The sequence below is a fragment of the Narcine bancroftii genome, chromosome 10 (genome assembly GCF_036971445.1).
Source record: "Narcine bancroftii isolate sNarBan1 chromosome 10, sNarBan1.hap1, whole genome shotgun sequence".
Classification (NCBI taxonomy): Eukaryota; Metazoa; Chordata; class Chondrichthyes; order Torpediniformes; family Narcinidae; genus Narcine; species Narcine bancroftii.
In genome coordinates, this window is record NC_091478.1 from 6,402,973 (window position 1) to 6,427,474 (window position 24,502).

Sequence of the window (24,502 nt, forward strand, 5' to 3'; positions counted from 1 at the left end):
CATTGTTTTTCTTAACTGTGTTAATGCATCTTTGCATTTCATCGTTTGACAGATTCACTCGACTTGCTCGTCAGCCACAGGGGAAATTTGCATGCATTTGAATTCACCCTGCCAAGCAAACCATCCCAAACTGACAGACCATTTAACTAGGTGATAAGTTAATCTGTACGACGTTTGATAGATTTCAGTATTTTAACCTGAACCTGAATTTGAAATAGAGCTGCAACACCAATATGATCTATTCCTTCCCTTTTCTTTCTTTTGGCTTTCTCCTCTGTGCACCAGGGAAGGCGGAACTTGTTCACCAGAAATGGACGAAAGTCACAGAGTAATTAGAAATGTAAACAAATTTGCTCTAAATTTCCCAATTTAAATTAGAATAAAAATTAAATGCAGATAAGGTATTGACAGCTTATCAGAGGGACTGATGATTCTGTGTGATGTTGCACTTTGCACATTCACACCATGGGTATCCTTTTAGTCAGCTTCAACATTAGATCCCTTTGAGGTAGGTGCGGTCTTCAATTTGCAGAATTATTGAGCTCTAATAGATTTTACTGCAATGAAAGGAGCACTGAAATGTGACCATATCTGCCATTCATCCATTAACTTTAAACCCCTTGTTTTCATGTTTTTATACATGCAAATTGGCCTCAATTATTCTGTGATCATTAGACAAAAATTCCAGTACAATTAGTTCAGCAGTTAAGGGCAAGCAAAGAAAACACACTCACAGTTATTTCACTTGTCTCGACAAATTGTGCCAAATTAGAAAGTTTAAATGAGAAAAGTGGAACTGGATTTAAAGACAAACACAGGTATTTCTCCCAAAATAGTTTTCTTCTCATAGAAAATGACTTAACCAGGATCAACAAAAAGCTTGGCATTTCTTTTCTGACTAGCAGTTATTCTAAATTCTGACACATTTATCAATCAATTTGATTTCTCTAGGAAACTTCTAATGTTCTTGATATGAATGTACTTCTCCAACCTTGTATATTTTTATTAGTGCACTGATCTGCAATGATAATTCAGATCACAACTCATACTGAGAGTGAATTATCCTCCTGTGATTCAATTTGATGCCTCCTGAAAGTTTAATAAAACTGGCAATTCACTATAACATTGCAAGCTTGCACTTATTAAAATGGAAAATGTTTAGGGAGGGGGCAACTAATCATCATGGAAATGTGTTCATTGCCACAAAAAAATAAAGGCTGCACCGGAAATTGCACAAGTTTCTGCGGTCACTTTCTGGCTTCACACTCCCTTTTGCTCCACAGCTCTAGCTTATTCCTTGTCTCTGCACAAGTGTGCAGCATGTCTTTTAATTAATGGAATTTTGTGAAGAGCTTCTGTCTATTGTATGGAAATACTGAAATATTTTTTTTTATTTTTAACAGAGGTTTACAAACTCGGTGCATGCTGTAAGGAGTTTGTATATTCTATATGGGTTTCCTTCGGGTGCTCCAGTTTCTTCCCACACTACAAAACATATGGGGGTTGTAGGCATTGGATGGCACAGCTCGTGGGCCGGGATGGTCTGTTATTGAGCTGTATGTTTAAATTTTTTTTTTAATTTTAAGTTACATTCAATGGAAAGGTCACAGCAACCTTAATTTCATTTTAATCAACTAAATTTAAACGCTGTGGTGCGAAGACCTCAGTCAGCTTCAGTCAAACTGTTAAGCTTCTGCAGCTCCTAACACCACAAGACTTAGTTCTAGAAGATGTGTGATCGGATTGTCATGCGAATTGTGATCGCACATTGCAAGACTTTAAGGGTTAATAACTCAAGAATGAATTTTTTTCTAATAGGATGCCAAGAATGTATTAAGAATAGAAGAGCTGCCTGATTGAATCAGAGGTGTGAATATGGGGAGCTCGGGTTTGCCCATCGACTGAACCGGAAGCTGTGCAACTGCAGAGGAAGTGGGAATGCATGAGGGAAATCCAGAGGTACTCAGTGCCTCTGAAGGGCCTTTTGTTTGCATCTCTTATTGTTGGGTACACAGGGCCATGCTAGTGGCTCCTCTTTGAAGTCCTTTACAACAGGCAAAAGTCCAGAAAATTGACTGTATTAGTACATTTTGTGTATTTGTACATATTTGGCCACCGAGACAGAGGTGCACCAAAGAAGAGGTACAAGGACTGCCTAAAGAAATCTCTTGGTGCCTGCCACATTGACCATCGCCAGTGGGCTGATCTCACCTCCAACCGTGCATCTTGCCGCCTCACAGTTCGGCGGGCAGAGCCCACCTCACTGACAAAAGACAAAGGAGGAAAAACCCAACACCCAACCCCAACCAACCAATTTTCCCTTGCAACAGCTGCAACCCTGTCTGCCTGTCCCGCATCGGACTTGTCAGCCACAAACGAGCCTGCAGCTGACGTGGACATTACCCCTCCATTAATATTCGTCCGCGAAGCCAAGCCAAAGAAGAAACATAATGATAATGGAATCTTGTAATCATCCATTCAAATACTGGTACATTTTCCCATATTGGAAAAGCTTTGACCTATAAATGTTTGTCTCCTAACTAAACAATTGATGTATTTGTAACAGCTGTGCTTTTAAAAAAATCTAACTCATCGTTAATAGTCACTTAGAAAATCCAGACAACTCTAAGCAGCAAATTATGCCAACACTTGTATTCTAAGCCTAATCACTGAGATGCAATTAAAGTTGCTACACACATGACAGTTAAACAAGACAGCCGAGTTTGTGCTGTAATTTACTCAAAGATGTTTATAGAATGGAATTGCCTCTTTAACTTAATTCTCATCTACTTCAGTAAGAATATTCATGGAATCAAATAATGAATGTATTGTTTCTATTTTCTCTTCAGGAACACTAATATAATTGATTAAATCACTTTTTCTATCCATCTGTTTCGATTTTATTTACTGAGAGTTCTGAACAAATTGGAGAGTGAAAATGTGAATGGAAATTTTTCACTTTATTTTTGTCCAAGGGTTTTCTGAAAAGGATTAATTAACATATATTGAAGAATTTAATTTCAAGAACAATACAGATTTTTCATTTTCCAAATCTTCAATGTAGTGATTAATACTTTGGCTTCCCATTAAGGTTGTGTCCTGGTGGGTGGACTGCTCGCTGAAACTCTGTGACAGCCCAGAATATTGCATAAGACTCTGCTATTGCCTTCTCAAACAAAACAGATCAGGAAGCCTCACCAAGGCCGCAAGATCCATGGCCACCTGTCCTTGAACTACACTCCTCCATGTACAACCTTCCATTGGAAGTCCAGCTCCAAGCAATTCAGTCTAGAATATTTCAGCTTAAACTCAAAACTGGTGTATCTCATTGAACTCTTACGACAATCAACCCAAGGCTGTCGTCCCCAAAATTATCCCTGTTGTTGAACACCTCTGAATTGCCTTTAATATTGACAAACATTCATAACAAATGGAAATAATCAATAATAAATATACATTTGGAAGATTAAAATGATTAAAGTTTTTGGAGCGTGTAAAGTCCAAATCATACTTGCGCCTACACACACACGCACACACACACACACACACACACACACACACACACGTGCGCTAAAAACTTTCAGTCATGCACTTATGCATAATATATACAGTTCTTTCTTGCTGCAGCCAAACAGATACTTCAAAAGAAGAACTCTAATAGTATATATTAATCTGATGTACAGAAAATGATCATAAATATGAAAGATAGATAGATAATAAATAAACAATAGCGCAAGAAATAGGTGGCATTTCAATCGTTCAGAAAGGTCTTTCTGTGGATCCAGAGCAACTTATGATTAGGATAGTTACATAAGGTCAAAGAACCTGATCGCTGTTGGGTTAAAAAAAAAACTGTCCTTGAACCTGAATATGCTGGACTTCAGGCACTGTAGCTTCTATCTGTAAGTTGTGACCCTGACGATGGGGATATTTTATGATGTTGGCTGCCTTCTTGAAGCATGGAGATGTCTTCATTCGACTGGATGAACATGGCTATTGTTTAAAGCATTTAAACTGCCTTAATTAAAAGAAGCTCAACTCATCATTCTTCCTGTGGTCAATTTCTTCCATTTATTGTTGTAGAACTGCTGTACCGACATCAGGTTATCCAGGCCACAGCTACAGCAGGCAGATTTCTTGGCCAAGGTGCTGGAAGGTGTGTAGAACTGGGAGTCTACTAATGCAGTGCATGGGTAACCTGCCGTTTAAAAAAAAGGACAGAAAATGCCTCTGCCAGCTTAACCCCCTTATTATTGCTCGCCACTGAGACTTCTGTTGGGAAACATGGGTGAGTTCCAGTATCAGTACTTAGAATGGGAGCAGGGGATCCCGTTATTTCTCTGAACCTAGTTCCAAATCTCTCGTCACAATTAATCATCCTTCTGTGATGGGAGGATATGCTTAAAACTTTGATGCAGTTGTTATTCTGTGGTTTGCCATTAGAAGGTGCACTTCACATAAGCACAATGTCCTTCAAATTATTGTATCTTCAAATTATTTCCAAGCCCTCTTGAAGTGCAATATTTTCATGAGATTTGGAGGGTATTATTGTTTCTTCACAAAAGGTTTAAAATTGCAGCCATATACAGAAACATTTTACTAATTCAATTCTAGCGTGGTTCTTAAAAGCCAGGAGGCATTTTGCCCATGAGAAAAAAAAGCCAACATTGAAAATAATTGCTGCTTAAAACAAAACAAATCTAACTCTAATAATGGGTAAGATCAGTACTTTCTAGAACAGGTAGCCAATCCACAATGCTATCTTTACAACCAGGTGGCAAAGTGGAAACTTATTCCCACAATTCCAATTATTAAAAATAGTAACTGAAATATAGGTTACGCCTCGAACTTGATGTAGCAAAGGCCGACGTTTCGGGCTTGGATGAAGGGCTCAAGCCTGAAATGTCTGCTCTGTATCACTGCCTTTGCTACAAAAAGGACACTCTTGGACTTGCTGAGTTTCTCCAGCATTTTGTGTTTTTACTTCAACCACGGTGTCCACAGATGTTTGTGTTTTACTTTGTGCAATAAAGATATGTTGTATAATTGCAAGTTTTACTTTCTCACTATCTACTTTATTCTTTTGCTTAAAGACTGAAACACTTGGGATGGCAGAGGACTGTTCTCACCATTACTTACTCAGGGCTTCTCTCATTGCTCAGCTATTTCCTTAATATTAAAGGAATCATATTGATTATTGACAGTACCTCCTTAAAAACTCCATGCAGCACAACTCCGATAAGCAGGCATGCTCGGCATGTTGGTGGTGTTAGATTGGCAGATTTTCCAGATACAGACCCACTGACATTCAATATCGCTGAAGAGATTCTCTTTGGCCTCCTTTCACAGCTTGATACTAGCACTGGATGAGTGACATCTCCTTGTGTGCCTTTAAAATTGTTTATTTTGTATACATGACAATAAAGGAATCTTGATCTTATTTCTATTAAGACCACAACATTTTGTGAGTTCTTTTTTTTCCAGAGAATAATAAGCCTTCGAATGACCAAGCAAGTTGGAAGAGATTGTAGCGCACAGGTGGGTTGAAAGGGAACAATAGACCTGGTGATAGAAAAGGAAGAGTGGGAACCTGGACCCCCTTGTGCTGGAGGGAGTGAAGGAATGGAGGCCCAACTGAATGGATGAGGAGTGCACAAATCCATCATCTGGTGAGCCCAGATGGTGATCCTTAGTCAACTCGAGAATTATACTATCGTTAAAAAAGGCAAATATTCCTATGCTCAAGACATAATTAGACTGCGGATAAGTTAAAACAATATAAATATTGTTGTGGAACAAATTTGTTTATATAGATATTGTACAATACTGCTGCATAGTTTGATTAACAGTACCTGTAGAAGGATTATATTAATGTGTTGTAATTTTGTAGGTGTGGTGAAGCCACTATAGTGTATGTAAATGACTTTTTCTGGTTGACCCTGCTCTCACTAGCCGGCTCGTGACTCCTCCCCTTTCTCCCCCATAAAGACTGTCATGTCTGCCCCCCAGTTCGAGTCCGGTCGGTGTGAGCGAGCAACATATGCTGTCCATCTCTTGCTAATAAATGCCTTCAGGTTCAATAATGTCAGTCTTTGTGCAATTGATCGTGCATCAGTAGGTTTGATGCATGGAAGCAAACTCTGCACCAGTCTTTGTATTTGGTTACTTCTCAGACAAGACAAAAGTGAGTATCCAAGAGAAGCCAGGGTTATGAAATCAAAATGGTAATATCACCGAGGAATATGATGAGAGAAATTTAACAGAGGTGAGGAGGGAGGAAGTGGATACGATGTATTTAGATGTTAAAATAATGAGAGATGCATACCACAAATTAATGTTCTAATCTATTGTCAAAGTACATACCTGATATCACATACGATTCTTTTCCCAGCAGGCCAGACAGAATCTCTGCTTATCGGTGGTTCAAAAGTGAAACAAAGAAAGAAATTTAAATAAACTAACTGTACAATAAAGAAAATAAATATTAAATAATTAATGTGCAGAGAGTCCTTAAATAAATCTCTGATCGAGTCTGCTGTTTATGAGTCTGTGGTGGAGGGGTAGCATCTGTTCCTGTACCAGGTGTATGAATCTTGTGGCACCTAGACCTCTTTCCTGATGGCAGCAATGAAAACAGAGCACATCCTGGATGGTGTGGATCCTTGATGATTGCTGCTGCTCTCCAATTGCAACGTTCCCTGTAAGTTTTCTCGACGGTGGGGGAGTTTGCCCTGAGATGTGCTGGGCTGTGTCCATTGACTTTTTCAGGGCTCATGTCTCATAAGGTTTGAGGGCTGGTGATCAGTCAAAGGCAAGATAAAAGAGAGTAGGATTAACTGGGCCATGCTGACAGGCTGTCGGTGTTGGGGTGTCATGTGGATCAATGATGGTATTATGCAACTCACAATGAAGAGTGGTGACGTGGATGAAGGCGTAGCATAAAGTGTAGCCACACAGCTGATGGCACAAGCCTAAGTGGGAGAATGAGATGTGAGAAGGATACAATGGATGTGGAAGGGTTCAGAGGCAGGGATGACCAAGTGGCTTTTGAATTCCACTGACTTAATGGGAGGACGTATCTGCTCACCAGGTACATGGGAACGTCAGACAATTTTGAAGCAGGTGAAAGTACAAAACCTAGTTGAGATGATTTGCTTTGTTTTGTTATGATTCTATTCCAAAATAATGTTTTGGAATTAAAGTGGGGAAATAAAGGTTGAAAACCACTACCTTAACATTTAAGATCCTCCTTAAACCCCAGCTAATGTGTGAAACTTGCTGCTGCCCAATAGCTCAACCTCCATGTGTTTACTTCTGTCTCTGTGAAGCATAAATTAATATATTTAGTTCAAATTCATGTTTATTATCATCCATTTGTACAAATACAATCCGACTAAGGAGTGTTCTCCAGTCCATGGTCCAAAAACGGGCAAACACACAACCAGATATAACACACAAACAGACACATATATTATGTATTTATAAAGTAGGGTTGAGACATTTTACCTGCTGACATTATCAATGAAATTGATACATCCTTGTTTATCTAACTCAAATGTAAATGTTTTGTACCTCAGTTATTATAAGTGTTAATGGTGCACGATGCTATCCTTAGGGTGCGATCTCAACAATATTCAAAACAAACTGTTCCATCTTTTTCTATTGCCATTTACTTCTGAATTAGATGAATAATAATTGACAAATTAAATGTAATTTAGCCATTGTTCTTCACAAAAACCACCATCTTTGCATTCGGATTTGGATTCTGATTCTTACAGACAAAATAAAAGAAAAATTCCCAGTTTGGCTCGCAGGTAACTTGATGGCCCACGGTCATTTAACATTAACTGTCTTAGAGCTGAGATTTTTTAAAATCATACAATTGCATTTTAATTATTACACCAATAACTGCATTTTGCTAAGCTAATATATCAAATCAGAATTGGCCAAAACCAGCTCTGGGCATTTTGCTGCACACCGTTTTCTGCTGTCCTTGATGTCTTGTTATTGCCTGGAGGGGTGTGCTGAGGTTTGGGGTAGAGGTTGGATTGAGGGTCATACCATCCCTTAGTTCTGTTTAATTTATAAATAGAGGATACACTTTGGGACCAGCATTTTATGTAGAATAAACTACTAAGTGGCACTGGTCGTATAAACTCATACACGCTACAAGTGCAAATGAGTTATTGTGGTGGGAACTAGGTGGGTTATTTTACATAAATTATCCTCTCCCAATGTGTTTTACATTAATACAACAAATTTGATATATAAGGAAAGTTACTCCAAAATATTTAATTTTTTTTGGTGGTTTGCTTCACCATTTATGGTGAAATGTTCCAACAATTTCAATTCAATCTTACCATGCTTAGCCACCTCCACAAATGTCCTTCTTCCCTATCCCATATTGTGGCCATGAAAATCCTGCAAGGATTTATTTTTGAGTCTCTTCTCTTCCTTAATTCAATGTTGCATTTTGGCGACCATGCACAACACATGTATTCAGCTCCCATGAATATAGGAAGAAAAATGTAAAAGAATGACTGAAGTTTTCTTTTGGGTCCACATCTCCAACACCCTCCACCCCCCACCCCCCCCCACCGACTTTTTTTGCTTGTACACCTGCCAACATTTTTCCATAAGGGCTGAAGCCTCGGTTATGTGTTTTTATCTTTGGTACATAAAGGACACTGTTTGACCTGCTGAGTTTCTCTTCAGCATTTTTTGTTTTTACTTCAACCACGGTGTCTACAGATTTTCGTATGTTACTTAATGCATCCCTTTCAGGATATCTCAAAGCAATTTTAGCCAATAAACTTTATTGAATTTTTTGAGGAGGTTACTAGGAAAGTTGATGAGGGTAAAGCGGTGGATGTTATATATATGGACTTTAGTAAGGCCTTTGATAAGGTTCCTCAGGGAAGATTAGTTAGGAAGGTCCAATCATTAGGTATTAACATTGAAGTAGTAAAATGAATTCAACAATGTTTGAATGAAAGATGCCAGAGTGTAATGGTAGATAACAGTTTGTCAGATTGGAAGCTGGTGATTAGTGATGTGCCTCAGGATTCAGTGTTTGGTCCATTACTGTTTGTTATATACATTAATGATCTGGATGATGGGGTGGTAAATTGGATTAGTAAGTATGCGGATGATACTAAGATAGGTGGAGCTGTGGATAGTGTAGAAGGATTTGAAAGCTTGCAGAAGGATTTAGGCCAGTTAGACGGCTGAAAGATGGCAGATGGAGTTTAATGCAGATAAGTGTGAAGTGTTACATTTTGGTAGGGTTAATCAAAATAGGACATACATGGTGAATGGTCAGGCATTGAAGAGTAGAACAGAGGGATCTAGGAATAATGGTACATAGCTCCTTAAAGGTGAAGTCACATGCGGATAGGGTAATGAAGAAAGCTTTATAAATCACCACATTGAGTCTAGGAGCTGGGATGTTATGTTAAAATTGTACAAGGCATTGATGAGGCCAAACTTGGGTGTATTGTGTACAGTTTTGCTCACCAAAGTATCGGACAGATATAACAAATTGGAGAGAGAGCAGAGAAGATTTACTAGAATGTTGCCAGGGTTACAAGGTCTAAGTTATAGGGAAAGGTTAAAAAAGTTAGGTCTTTATTCTTTGGAGTGTAAAAGGTTGAGAGGGGACTTGATTGAGGTATTTAAAATTATTAGGGTTATAGGTAGAGTTGATGTGGAGAAGCTTTTTCCTTTAAGAAAGGAAGAGATACAAATGAGAGGACATGAGTTGAGAGTTTCCTCAAAGGGGCAAAAGTTGAAACATGAGGGGGGGGGGGGGACTTCTTTACTCAGAGAGTGATGGGTGTGTGGAATGAGCTTCCAGACAAAGTAGGGAAGGCAGGCTCGATATTAGCATTTAAGGAGAATTTGGATATGTATATAGATGGAAAAGGAATGGAAGGTTAAGGGTTGAGTTATAGATCAGTGGGGATAGATGGAAGAAAGTGTTTGGCATGGATTAGAAGGGCGAAGTTAGCGTTTTTCTCTGCTGTAATTTTTATATGGTTATATGGTAAGGAAGCATACAGATATTACCTTAGTATTGTTGGAGATGTTGTAGTTTGAGAAAGAGCAAGATTGTAGTTTTCCCTGAGGAGACCAGTGACAAAAAAAGGCAGTGGTCGTGTGTACTATTCACCTTGTACAGGTACACGATCCTTTATCCAGACATCTAAAATCTGGAAAGCTCCAAAATCCAGCAAGTGGGGAGAGAGGCGGCAGTGCAAGCCAGGCAGCCGAGGGACCAGTCGTTGGGGGAGGCAGCCGAGGGACTGGTGTTTGGGGAGGCGGCTGAGGGACCGGCAGTCGAGGGAGGCAGCCGGGCAGACGAGGGACCGGCAGTCAGGGGAGACGGCCGGGCGATGGAGGTGGCCGGGCGGCCGAGGGACCAGCAGTCAGGGGAGGTAGCTGGGTGGCCAAGGGACCGGCGGTTGGGGGAGACGGCCGGGCAACTGGAAGTGGGTGGGGGTGGATACGGCAGCACAATTTGGGTGGGCTTTCTGAAATCCGGAAAAATCCAAAATTCGGAACTCACTGTCCCCCAAGGGTTCCAGATAAAGGATCACGTACCTGTATATGAAATGTATGGAGATTTCCTTGAAGGTGAATGTGGCCCAAATGAGGACATAGATTAGAGAAATGAGGCTACATTTTAAAAGAGGAAGTAATGTTGTTGGTGGCAGGTCAGAAACATATGAAATAGTGCTGCCAACTCCTGATGAGGTTTCATGTGAGAACTTCAAAAGGACATTTAAATGGATGCTGTCACAGATTTGAGAAAGGCATTGGTTCGGCAAACACAACCAAGATCTCAGAGTCAGTAATGGATAAAATCCTGTAAGGCATCCTGAGGTGAGTATGTAATCAAGGTGATATCCTCATTACTACAGAGACAGGAATGTGTGAAAAAAGCTTAATGCATAGATCAATTGAGCATAATGCATGGCTTAAGATGAACAGATGAACATTTTTGCAATGGAAATGTAAAGTTCAGAATTAACAACCCACACTGAGACACAGCTGGAAAAGGTAGCGGCTGTAGACTCCTTTTTGTGGGGGCCAAACTGGGAGGCCTGGAAGTGGAGCTGGAAAGCGGAGTCAAGTAGCGAGGAAGGCAACTTGACTGTGGCAGCAAGAGGGTGAGTACATGGTCATAAAACTTAAGAGCAGAGTAGCAGCAGTTTCTATTGAGTTTGGTCACCACACTGAGTCCCTTCACAAGCTATCACATGCAGGATCACATACAGACCCAGCTGCTCTCAATGCGCAGCTGGTCTCCCGCTCCCTGTGCAACTCTTCATCGAAGTTTGTTGTAAACTTAAGTTTATTTATCACATTAAACTTGGTCCGTCGAGAAGGTTTCTTCTGCAAGCAGTCTAAAAATTTTGCTGGAACTTTCCTACAGCCAAATAAAGTAGATGTGCAGAGTTAAAGTAGAGAATTAAAGTTTTAAAAATCAAACTGTTCCTAGCAAAAGCAGCAGTGTGAGAGAGTTCTGTGGGCTTCATTCTGGAACATGATGGCTGTGGGGAAGAAACTGGCTTTGACCCTGCTACTGCATGCTTTGATGCTCTTGGGAGAAGGGAAGTGTGTCCCAGGATCTGATGGTGTTTCAATATTTTGGTTGCCTTTCCTAGGCAGTGGGAGATGTTGATGAAGTTCATGGAAGGGAGGGAAGTTCTTCAAGTCTATTTCAATTTCAAGTTTATTTATCATCCAAGTATGATCTGACGAAACAGCATTCTCCGATTGTCAGTGCAACACACTGCAAGCACACAACCTGACATAACTCATATAATATCACAGATGATATACATGCACAATACATATATACAAATATTAAAATAAATAAATATATAAATTGGATTATTCAGTAATTACTGTGGTTGAGTCATGGGGCTCGATTGAGTAGTTTATCAGCCATTCAGCAGTTAATCTGCTCATGGGAAGATAATTTTATCAGCCTGGAGTTTCTGGCTTTGTATCTTTTTCCCTACGGGAGTAGCTGAAAGATGCTGTGTGCGGGGTAGTAAGGTTCCTCGCTGATTTTGTGGGCCCTCTTTAGACAACGAACCCAGTAAATCCCATTGATTGGGGGTGTTGGAGGGAAGCCCCAGCGATCCACTCAAATGGACCTGTGGATTATCCTTCAATCTGATGCTCCACAGTAACGTATCACACTGTAATGAAGCCAGCCAGGACTCTCTCAATAGAGCTCCTGTAGAAAGTTGACAGGATGGTGGCCAGTAGCCTTGCCCACCTCAGTCTTCTCAGGAAATGCAATGGTTGTTGCACCTTCTTGATAAGTGAGGAGATGTAATATGTCCAGGATAGGTCACTTCTTAAGTAGACTCTGACGAACTTGGTGCTCTCTACTTTCTCCACTACTGATCGATTAATGTGTGGAGGAGGGTGGTTGTTCCTGCTCATCCTGATGTCCACAATCATCTCCTTCATCTTGTCCACACTGATACTCGGGTTGTTATTCTCATACCACTTCACAAGAATGTCCACCTCTTCTCTGTAGCATAACTCATCGTTGTTGCTGATGAGGCCAACGACTCTAGACTTGATGACACTGTTGGAGCTGGATCCAGCATTGCAGTTGTGGGTCAGTGGCATGAAGAAAAACAGGCTGAGGTGTGCCAGTACTTAAGCATGATGGTGATCGACATTCTGCTGCCAACCAGGACAGGCTGTGGTCTTTTCATTAGGAGGTCCAGAATCCAGTTACAGAGAGGGGTGTTGAGTTCCAGTGAGGACAGCTTCTCCACCAGCCTCTGGGGAATGATCATAATTAAACATCAAGGTGAAGTCCTGGCGTATATGAGGTGACGTTCTCCAGGAGGGTCAGGACAGAATGGAGGATCAGTGGAACAGTTCCTGCTGTTATGTTCTGAGTTGTATTTACTATCGTCTGCAGTTTGTTCCAATCTTGAGCAGAGCAGCTACCGTACCACACTGTGATGCATCCAACCACAAGGTTTCGATGGTTCACCTGTGGAAGCTTTTGAGTAGCATGTGGAACATGCCAAATTTCCTTAGTCTTCTGAGAACGTAGATGCATAATCATTGTGTCAATGTCCTAGCCCCATACATGTTAAACTATGTAATGGATGTCATATTTACCCATGTGCACACAGTGAGAGATTCAACCTGATGTAAAATCAATTGATCTATGAATCTTGACCTCTGAAATCTACTTAATTGTATTTGTTGTACCTTGCAAGTCCACTCCGGGAGTCCTCGGTAAGGTGGATCATCACTTGGTGAAAGTTATGCGTCATTCATCCCATGAATCCTGATCAGTGATGACTACACCATAGTCATCGCCTTGAAACTTTAATCCACCTGCATATAATCAGGTGGACACTCATAGAAAGCACTCACATCCTTGATGTATTAGTGATTGCATTTTAACAGCAAAGGAAGGTGAAGAAGTCAAGTCTTCAGCTGGTCATTGCTAACACGTGGCATTAGACTCACAAGTTGAATATCAATCAATATCTTAATTTGCCAATTCCAGAAAGTAATTTTGTACAATTGCTACCAAGCAAATGAAAGAAAATGAGCCAAAAGAATCATGCTTTTCTAAGTGATTATGTTCATGGCATTTATATTCATGCTGGCATTGAAGCCGAATGCCAGTCCACAAATAGTTAACTGATTACAGCAGTTTCAGGATTAGTTACAGCTCCTGGATTTGGCAAGTAACTGAAGTGGTAGCACAAACTATCAGAATCATAAGGTCATATTGGATTTTACTGCAGAACGAGACACAACGTTAATGTGTGCTTTTTTTAAGTATTGTATTTACTCGAACAAGTCATTCAAGGTTTGCGTTTTTGAGCATTTCCAAGCCGACATCAGGATTAGAAAATGCAAGTTAATGTAAAAAAAAAGTACTAAATCCAAACTCATTTTGACTCTTTTTCTTTGAAGGGCTCCATCCATTTTGCTACAGCAAACAGTATATTAATGACTCTGTTTTTAAAACTATGCAGGAAGGTTGTTATTTGATTAAATACATGAAGTTTTACTAAAATGATAGAGGGATATTGCACCATGAAAATTGAGCGTAACAGCATACAAAGTGAGAAGTGCAATTAGGACATTAGAACACTATTTCAAATCAATAAAACCAATGTTTGCAACATTCCTTTGAGAATTTAAGACGACTTTGTAAAATATAAAATATAAAGCATTTTTTTTCTGGCAACCAACCAATAATGATTATGCATCTACGTTCTCAGAAGACGAAGGAAATTTGGCATGTCCCACATGCTACTCAAAATGATGGTTTATCTGCAAAGATACATTATGCTTGTCTATAAACTGACCATTCAAGATATGTAATTAAAATACTGTGATCTTGAGAAGATGAATAAATGGAATAATTTTCCCTCTGTAAATTTCATTCGGTACAAATATTATTCTTCAGACGTTGAAAGCAGAAAAGTTTTGCTTGATTTTAAAAGGGGGTCTCAAGTGCGCATCATTGCCTTGAGGGCTTGGGGCAATCCGGTCACTTTCGAACCTCCTGGGGTTATTTTCTATTACCGTTGCCCTTAAAATCAGTCACTCCACCATTAGCAAAAAGAAAAATCCACCGGTGCTTATTAAAGCAGATCAATACCGAAGAACATATGAAATACTGGCACAGTATCTGTGATTTATCTGGGTCAGGGCTTGTGCAAATACATAAATGAAAAATATGGTGTAATCACTAATATCATTGAAGAAGTGTTGATGTTGCAATAAAGCCAAGAAAGCTACCTGCTGCCATCATATGGTCACAATAGAAATACAATTTCCAACTGAAGCTAAATAATCCAAAATACTTTGATTGTCCTGCACCATGAACTTAACATTCAATGTGATCCAATTTCAAAAAAAATGTAAAAATGTAGTTAAGTTGGTGTCTTACTGTTATTTCCACGGTCTTCAGTTTCCTTTCTGGTTTATCTGTGCAGTAAGAACACTAACATATGTGCAGTGTTAAGGATACAGCTACAGAGACTTTGACACATGAGATCTCCACAGCACAAGTCAGTGTGCCTGGCTGATTTCTCCATTTCGGCTGCAGTTTGGAATCAAGCTCAGTAGTCCTCTTTAAGCAATATTCTTAACTGCAATCCTTGCCTGATCAGATCCTGGCACTCTGTGCTCTAACATCAATCTGTTGACACAATCCCCTCACCCATGAGCTCCCCACCAACATCCCAACCCTCTTTCAACCTACTGCCATTCCTCAGCAGCTGACTCTCAGATGCATCTACTGACCCACATCTGACACTTCCAATATTAGCCCAATAATCAAAAGACTGATTTCTTCCTACCCCACCAAACTCCCACCTGACTCCATAATGTGCCGCCCCCCCCCCCCCAAAGCCAATATCTAGTTTCCTTTGCTTAGTCAGAAGCTACAAAGTGTACAAAGGAAAGGCCTCTATTAATATAAGGCATTAAGGGATGTCTTTGGACCTCCTGTGTGCCATAAGTCTCAGCAACAGATGAACAGAATGATCATTGGTTCACCAAGCACCCCTTCATGTGGCCAAAGTAGAAAGTCTTTAATTTCAAGGTTTATTGATGCATTTCTCACGCATACATTAAAATAGCAGGAGATTTGTACTGAATTATTGATCTCTATTTAAGAGCACATTCAAGATGATGAATAGCTAAAAATTGATTTGAAATTTTTAGAAAATTCTGCAATGTGTTTCCTTTTCATTTCTGACTATGCAATTTTGGCTGCACTGATTTGTGTAAAAAATTGTCTATACACATAGTAATTCAAGCGTTCGTCAGATTTTGATACTGCCCTGCTAAAGCAATCATTGCTATTTTAATTGAAGTTCTAAGATTGGAACTAACATCATCTATTGCTATTGTAATTTATTGTGACCGTGATTTATTAATATTAATCTTTATAACCTGATGATTTGAAAATTTCATCCACTTTCATGCATACTCCAGAAATTGTTTCATTCTTTTTATTTATTTCCAGTTCACTTGACTGCATCCATTCCTATTGATATTATTTGGAGGTTTGCAATGGTCTGGATTGTAATTGTCTCTAACATCATGTGAAGGTTGTCAACGAAGAGTTACTCAAACCTTACCTCGCAATATCTTTTCAAGACTTATTTTTGTCACGGCTGCAGTAACCTGCTCTCTATTCAGATGCTTTGCAGCTACGGTTCCTGCGGTCGAGAAAGATAGAAAATGGCATTGCTCGTAATGCGAGAGCTGTGGCATGTGCAGCTGAACTTGCAGGCACAGTCCCAGGCATGCACATGGGACCAATGTTTAGCAATTGCAAGCTGTGCTGGAGTTACTGGCTTTCAATACCACTAAATAATGCATTTAGAAGTAACATGTATGGATATGAATGGTCGGCTATAATTCTTTCCTCAAATGAGTTGCAAATAAATACAAATTATTTTTCAAACAATGACACTTTAAATTATTGCTGAAAACTTGTGCTTATTTAGTTATCTCCCTGGTAACTTTTATGATTTGTTTTCCTGGCTACTGCACTATTCATTCCTTTCTTTTTAACCCTTGATACATAGATTTTGAGATAAGTTGAAGATTTTGTCCTTGGATGTTAATTACATGAAATGCTGGCACTCAAATTATGTTTACTTATCAACTGCTATTACAAAAAATCTTTCAATGCAGGCAACAAATATTCAGGGATAAATTACCTTTGTTTCATTTGAATTATGAATGGTTTTCCCTGAAACGAATTTCAGTAAAGTTCAAGTAATTGCACAGTGCTGCTTGGCAAAGCTGTGAGCAGGTTTCTTCATTTCAGAGCTGACTGTCACAGGTATGTGAAATCAACGCTGATTGTCTTTGTTTCAAATGTTCACTCAGACTTTGAATGTGCTGGCTGAGATTGAAATCTCACTCAGTTACACAGAGTTGTCCCATATTTTTTCCTTTCTTAATTGCCGTGTTTGTTTCACTGACAGCTGTTTAAAACTTATGTGGGATTTGCAGAAAATTTAAATCTCATCCTGCAACCAATGGAATTAATGAAGATTTTGACTGAGTTTCTCAAGGGTAAAGAGAGCATCATTCCTTTCTGCTCTGGGAGTGATCGGGCTATGGGGTGCAAACCAGATCCAGTTGACTTGCACCTGATGTTGAACAAAATGTTAAATCCTGGGACAAATGGTCAGATGGTGACCCTTGAAGAGAGTTCCCAAGGCCCTTTGAGGGCTGGCCCTGATTCCATTCTGCAGATACAGCATTTTTGAATGGCAGCTGATGACTATGTTTCATCCCATGGCTCAGTTGACCTTTCAGGAGTGTTGAGGAGCTGGTAAATGAAGAAATTCTGGGAAAGCAACAAGGCATCTCTCTGCCATACAACAACAGCTCAGGTCAGGCTGGAGCACTTGCTTCTAATAAATCCTGGCAGCACTGGTGGCTTCCTCTGTTTATATATATTGTCTTCTTGCCAGAAGCCCGGATGGAGGTCTCTGCCTGGGGGTGCAATGGCTAAAAATATGGTTGATACACAAGGCACCCAAGAATATTGGATTATTTCCTTCTAAGCAGCATAATCATTTCAACGATTTCACTTTCCGAATTTATTTTCGGTATCGTGAAAGCAGTTTTGCTTCTAGAGAAGTCAACTTTCACAGCTTTTTCATTGCAACTATATAATTGCAGCAATTCATGTCATTCCTTGCGAAGTTGATGTGATGTGCTCTCAAAATCAAACTAATCTCTGCTGCTAAGAAAAATCATGGGACTGTTAAATAAAATTGTTGCATTACAAAACTATTCCATTGCAGCTGTAAAACCTTACTTTCTCAAGTATAATTTCTTGTAAAAAATTTAGTATGTGAAATCCGTCATGGCAGAAAAAAAAATCATTCTGTGTCTGTCAACAAATGTTATAATTATTTTTAAATTGAGGCAGGGAAGAAAGCAGAAAGAAAAAAATTCTGACCTGGTCTGGCAGGAGTTTTTTGCTTGAAGGTAAGTCCTTGCTATAATATTGAAGCAAAATTCTCAAATAAGCAAGAAACAGATTTATTGATTTAGTAAAGTCTGGGTGAGGGAAAAAAAGAAAAAAGAAAGAACTGCTCTTTGCCCGTAATGTCCAAATGACATCCCATGTGGCTAGCTTAATGATGGGGGAGGGGTGGGGGGCAGGTGCTTACCCCATCTCATGGCTAGAACTGCCCTAAGGCTAGGGCTAATGGTATTGGCTCAGTCTGCTGTAAGCCGGTCTTTCCTAATAGCAAACTTTCTGTGTGCCAGCAGACAGACAGATATTGATTGGTCCAAATGCCCTTGAGTTGACAACATCTGAAATTAAAATCCACAAGCATACCTCAACTTTCTTCAAGTTGTATGTGTTTTTTTCCTGAAGTTGATTATGAAACTTGACTATAAAAGGACAGCAGTTAATTTTCTACATTTATAAATGCTCATCCTTGTTTAGCAAATGCTGCATTTGTGCTTATAATTGTTGAAGAACTCAAAGGTGTAAACCCTGTCGTGTTTTGAAGATAATGTAGGAATACAATGGTTTAAAACTCACATGTTGATTCACGTGTGCCAACAGTAGCTTTTTTACTGTTTGTATGTGTTATCTGTTTAGGTACTCATCTAGTTTATAGTTTTAGTAATAAAAATGCAGGAATTAACACCAATCAAAGGTTGCTCCAATTTTTAAAAATCTCCCTTACAGGGTTTAAGTGTAGTCTCATTCAAGCATAATTACAAAAATCTACAGCAATCCTGTACTTACTTTGACCCTTGATAAAATTGGTGTGTCAGGTCACTCGTCGGAGTTCTATTGGTACCATGTAACCTAGTACTACCTGTCACATGGTCAGGTGGTCGGTGACTAAACCGGCTTGCCTGATGTGGAGAGTGGCTAGACACCCTTCAGGATGAAAAACAAGACCTGTCAAAGGGCAGACGAGCCCTCTCATAGGGTCCACAGCCATCTAGCAAGCACGTGCCGTGAAGCGCGGAAAGGGCATATGGTCTGGGCATTCCCTGCAATAGAACTTCCCCCAGCTGCCTGTGCAACCCCTACTCACCTCAATCCATTCCCTTTCTGAGGAGTGGGTTATCCTCATATCAAACCCCACAAACTGACTGAAAGGGACCATCATCATCCTATGGGATGGACGGTCAGAAGAAGAAGATAAAATTAAATCTAATTGAAAGCTATTGCCCTTTGAAGCTTCATTAAGTTTGAGTTTGCTGTTTAGAGGCAAGTATAGTCCTGAAATATTACCTTTGATCTCAAACTCTGACAATGAAATGCGCAGGAATATACATTGATAAAGATACTTTATGTGTATTGGAAGCAATACAAACAGAAAATGGGTGGCAGGCTTAGCAAAGCAATTAGTGCAATGCTAATTCAGCACCAGCGATCCGTGTTTGAATCTGGTGTTATCTGTAAGGCGTTTGTGCATGTTACTTCTGGGTGCTCTGGCTTCCTACCACCCTTCAAAAACAAACCGAGTTTGTAGGTTAATTGGTGTATTTGGGCGGCATAGCTCGTGGGCCGGAAGAGTCTGTTACCATGCTGTATCTCAAAATTAAAATTAAAGCTTTAAAAAATTAAATTTAAATTATCACTAACCGATGTTATCTAAATGGTAGAATTACAATTTTTGAATTCTCCATTAAAATAAATATATTTTACAGTTTCTGTGGCAATATTTCTCACTATCTTAACAAATGTAAGATAGAAAATAATCTTATTTTGTTGTTCAACATTGTATGAAATTCGAGTCGTCATCGCCTCATTGAATTACTAAAACAGCTGCAGTGGAAATAATTGCTGGGTCTATGATGTACCTGAGATGTGAACTTCTGCACCTAATCTTGTTTTGAGTGAGCAAGACCGTCTTTCAAACATCAAAACAATGCAACAGTGCTTGAGTGGTTGCATAAATATTGGATCAAAATATTCTTTGCTGCTCTGTCCTTGTGGTGTTTTGAAATCGAACATTTGTCAGAAAATTAAATCCTGGTGGTATATGTGATATGCATTCACATCTGTGGAGTTCTTTTCTGCCTCCAATATTCTCTGTGAGTACATTTTGAAGGAAGAAGGTGACATGTTCTAATGACCATATCGAGCATTTAGTGCTTGCTAATGAGGATGAATTTCCAGGTAATGAGGACAAAATAAACTCATGCTTGATGCCCTAAAATAGTTGCCTCAAAATTTGTCTCCAAAATTCATTCCGTTGAAATCAATGGAATAAATTTCAAACGCAGACTGTAATGTGATGTAATGTGTTGGTAGTGCTCATTGTATTTAGTTTTACTGACCTGGAATGAATTCCTAGGCAATTTGCTTCTCTTTTCAGTGACTTGGGTGCTGGCATGGGCCATCCGTAGCTCTAATAATAATTAGGTTGAACCCTACTCGTTATTGGGTTAGGTAGATGATGGTATAATAAGAAGGTCTGATTCATTCATTCAGAGCCAAGGTTTGTAAATTGGTGCTGCGGATTACTGTTTCCGGATTTAGTTACATATTTTATACTGTCTTTGTCAGACATGGTCGCATTGTTGTTATATGATTTTTCTTATGACCCATCCATAAGTAAAAACTTTTACTTATTGCCATGGAACATTTGATCACTTGCCAGAGGCGTTTTTGTGCAACCAAGTACTTTGTTCTCCAGCTTTCCAGTTTTGGTATCAGACTGCATCCTGAAGGATGTAGTAACTTCAAAGAAAAAAAATCTACAGAAGGGAAAATGATAAAGGGGAGTGAGAAAACAATAGGGTGATGTTGGAATGTAACAGCTAAATGCATGCAGCGGAGTTGAATAACTGTGTATAATACTGTTCTTTTACAGCATTGTGAATTGCTCATTCTCAAATCTTTTTTTCTGCTAATGTCATCTTTGAGAATATGACATCTTGCACAATGTTCTCCAAATGGGATATGTTTAACCAATGGTGTGTTTTAAGGAAAACTAAAGTGTATATAGCAGAGTGTCCAATCACCTAATGTGGCCAAACATGCTGCCTTGGGAATTATGAGAGGAGGCGTGGGAGAAAGAGATTTTTCTTGGGTTAATTTGAAATTATTGATGCATGTTCTTTTATATAATGCCCAATATGCTATATAAGATTTCAAATGTTTATAGGATATATTTTGTGCAGAAGTGGCCGAATATAAAACCATTTGTCACCAGCACAAATATATTCTTTGTTCCCTCGACCTCAACCCAACCCACCTCCACCATCCCACACACCAAAGAAGAGCTGGGCGAGTGAGGGTTTAAAATAGAGACCTCATGCCAGCCAGTGTTTAAACTCCTGGCTTTCGGAAGGTGGCCTCTCTGAAATACAACAGTTCAAGATTTCAGCCCCACATTAACATTACCTGCAGATTCAGTGCCTGTGCCTGGCTTGGCAGGAAAACCAGGCATCTCAGAGCAGCTGGCCTAGAAGAGGGTCAGTAAAGTAAGTCAGTTTTGATTTTTAACAGTCTCCTTGTGAGTCGGGGCAGCAGGATTGTTCCTCCGGGTCACACAAGGAAACCTTGAACCTCTCCTGCCCAAGGCATCCCCTGTCCCCCGACCACAATCATGGCCTGTCTCCTCCAAGCACTGACCTAATGGCCCAGGGATCATTCCCATAGGTTCATTACAATCGTTTGCTGCAGGCCTCACCCCTCCCACCCTTCCCACTAGCCGGCAGATCATTCCCGTCAGAGTCAGATAGAAGTCATTCTTTCAGTGGAAGAAGGGATCTGGTGTTAAATACGCCTTGGGCTTCATACCAGTGAGCCTACTTTTCACACTCATTGACCTTGTCCGCATCCCCATGAGACTCCCTCTTGCCTTTTGCCCCAGGTTGAAAACATCACGTTTTGTAATGTACTAAGACCATTTTTGGCATTTTCTTTTCTGTTTATTGGCCAGAATACCATTTTTGATTCATGCAATTTCCAGATGTAGTTTGTGAAAACAGTGCAGTATATTGTATCTGAGGATCTGGGGGTTATTTTACAATGCTTTATTGTAATAAAAATCCTTGCCAGGTTTGATGGGAGGCAAAAAAAATACTGCAAGATACTTTAAAGTAACTTCAACTAAAACACTTGAAAAGTTATTGAGAATTTTAGTTAAATGTATTTTAAGAAGGACTGTCAGCTTTAAATTTCCTTTTGCAATTCTCGTTTTATCGCAATCCTCTGTCAAACCTGTTCCAGCATGTTTAAAACAATATCACATCTTTAATCTTGAGAACTGGAGTTTCTAAAGGTCATAATTAACACATCAGTGAATTTCAATAGCTTATGCCCATCCTTAATGTTGAATTTTTAAAAAAAATTAAAGAGGCTATAAAATTAAACTCAAGATAATAAAAGAGAATATCTAAATGGTATAAAGATGGTTAAATGCAGCACGATGTATCACAGCCATGTTATGTTGCATCAAACCTACTGTCCTTATTGCAGACACTACAGTAATGGGCACATATGATGCCAATTTCTGATAGAAATTCATTTTTATTCTTATGTTTCATGCCTGTTTATCAACATAGTAATAAATATGTAAAAAGGCAGATGTATCAGTCTGTCATTATGTAGATGATGATCTTTACAGAGTATTTCATCTCTTGGATACAGCAGTGCCTTGAATTCATAACCACAACTAAACTGAAGCAGGGATATTGCTGGAATGTAATGATTTTAACCATTAATGCAGAAACTGAAAATATATTGGATTTGCTCCTCCGTCAAACAAAGGCTTTTTGTAGCAAGAAAGTGTCAAACTACAATGTTCACAGTATGCAAACTTCCCTCTCTGTTTGCCTCCATGCCCAGCTGGAGATTTGAAAATGAATGGGAAACTAATTTTCCTGTGCTGGAGGGAGTTACGACCAAGAAAAACAACATTTATTCCACAGAACACAGCTTTGAAACATGGCGCTGGAAGCATGCTGTTCATCAGCAAGTTATGCACCAGATTAGGAGGGAAAAAAGGAATCAAAACAACTTTTAAGCACAGGTTGGGGGAGATCGCTTATTTCAACCTGATTTGCTTTACACTAGGATGTTATAATAGTTTGTACAGATACCTCAGGGCAATTAATCCTTTCTGCTCCAAATCATTTTATAATAGTTAGTGTTTAAACATTGCTTCCTGAATACATATTGGCCAACCTCCTTTATGGTGAAGCAAAGAAATATGCATTTGCAAAGCCTTAACTGAATATTCTCTTGCCTCTAATAGACACACAAAGGACCTATGCAAGATAACTTGAGAGTAGTCAACTCTATTTGGTCTAATCAACTTGGAGTATGTACCAGAGCATCAAGGGATTGGCAGGAATCAGGAACAGCGTTTAGCACTTTACTGACCTTGAGCCCACCTTTCATAAACTCCTTATGGAACAAAGATTTTTTTTCAGCTATTTTCAAGTGATTTTTTTCCCCCCAATTTTCTCTGGAGGATTATATCACTTGATTGACCAAAGATGTGAGGCCAAATCTACTCTGAGGAAAGGGATAAGATTGCCTGCAGCCATAACCATGAGAAAAGTTGCACTGTTTGGGACCTCAGATTTGGTAAAATGCAAATTCTGTGGAATGTATGAATTAATAATGCTTTAATTTTAGCTGAGAAGAATACTTTAAATCAAAAATATGTCATGCAGTTAAAAGTAAAAAAAATATTTTGCTGAAATTGTAATTTAAAAGCAACATTTTTGCTAATCTACTTTCATCTGTATTTTTGAATGTAAATACGAATTCATATACTATGAATGTTTGCACCTGTGACGGTGCCACAGAACAATGAATTCATGACTTGATCGTGACAATAAATCCTGATTCTGATAGCTTTTTCTCATTTTGTTTTGTCTTCTTTTTTTATTTTTAATGCTGCAATTCTTATCAACCACCAGACAACTACTATCTGAAAAATTATTTCTAACAAATATTCCAGTGAAAATTGCTAAATATTCCTGAATCAAGGAAGTGAACAAAAGAATAACTTGGAGGATTTAAGCAGTAAAGTCTGCAAGCCCTGTGAATCTTGCACCTATCTACCATGTTCCTGCACATAAAATCATTTCCATATAAATTTGCGCTTGCAGATTTGTATGTAGTTTTAATTCATAGAGGACATCAGAAAAAAGGTTTGGACCTTAATATTAGGGTGTCGCCATTTTAATTCTCCATAACAGATTGGGAACGATTCTGATCTCAGCTGAATTCCTCAATGGTAACACAATGTTACACAAAACAGTTCACATATCAGACAAGTTTGTGACACATTTTGTCAATACATTACATGGTAAATCGATGAAAAAAAAAATCCTAGTTTCAATAATAAGTGAGTGAAATCAGTTAATTTCATGTCCAACCAAAAACTGTTATGAGCAGACAAGGTAACTATTTAGAGGTAATGAAATTTTGCAGTGAACTTATTTGAGTCTTCCACCC

The 24,502-nt window shown here is 39.1% G+C and overlaps 1 protein-coding gene across 4 annotated transcripts in view; it reads right to left on the minus strand.

Annotated features, from left to right (window-relative positions):
- Nucleotides 1–3,728: 3,728 nt before the first annotated feature.
- The window catches only part of mki67 (marker of proliferation Ki-67), a 117,325-nt gene continuing 96,551 nt past the window's right edge, over nucleotides 3,729–24,502 (minus strand). For 2 of the 4 annotated variants that reach the window (XR_011345286.1, XR_011345287.1), the window contains exons 19-21: nucleotides 7,231–7,320; nucleotides 6,364–6,408; nucleotides 3,729–4,198 (exon numbers count right to left, since the gene is read on the minus strand). The gene's annotated coding sequence lies outside the window, so the exon portion shown is untranslated. The remainder of the gene's footprint in view (nucleotides 4,199–6,363; nucleotides 6,409–7,230; nucleotides 7,321–24,502) is intronic. The other 2 variants (XR_011345288.1, XR_011345289.1) reach the window with 2 other exon arrangements.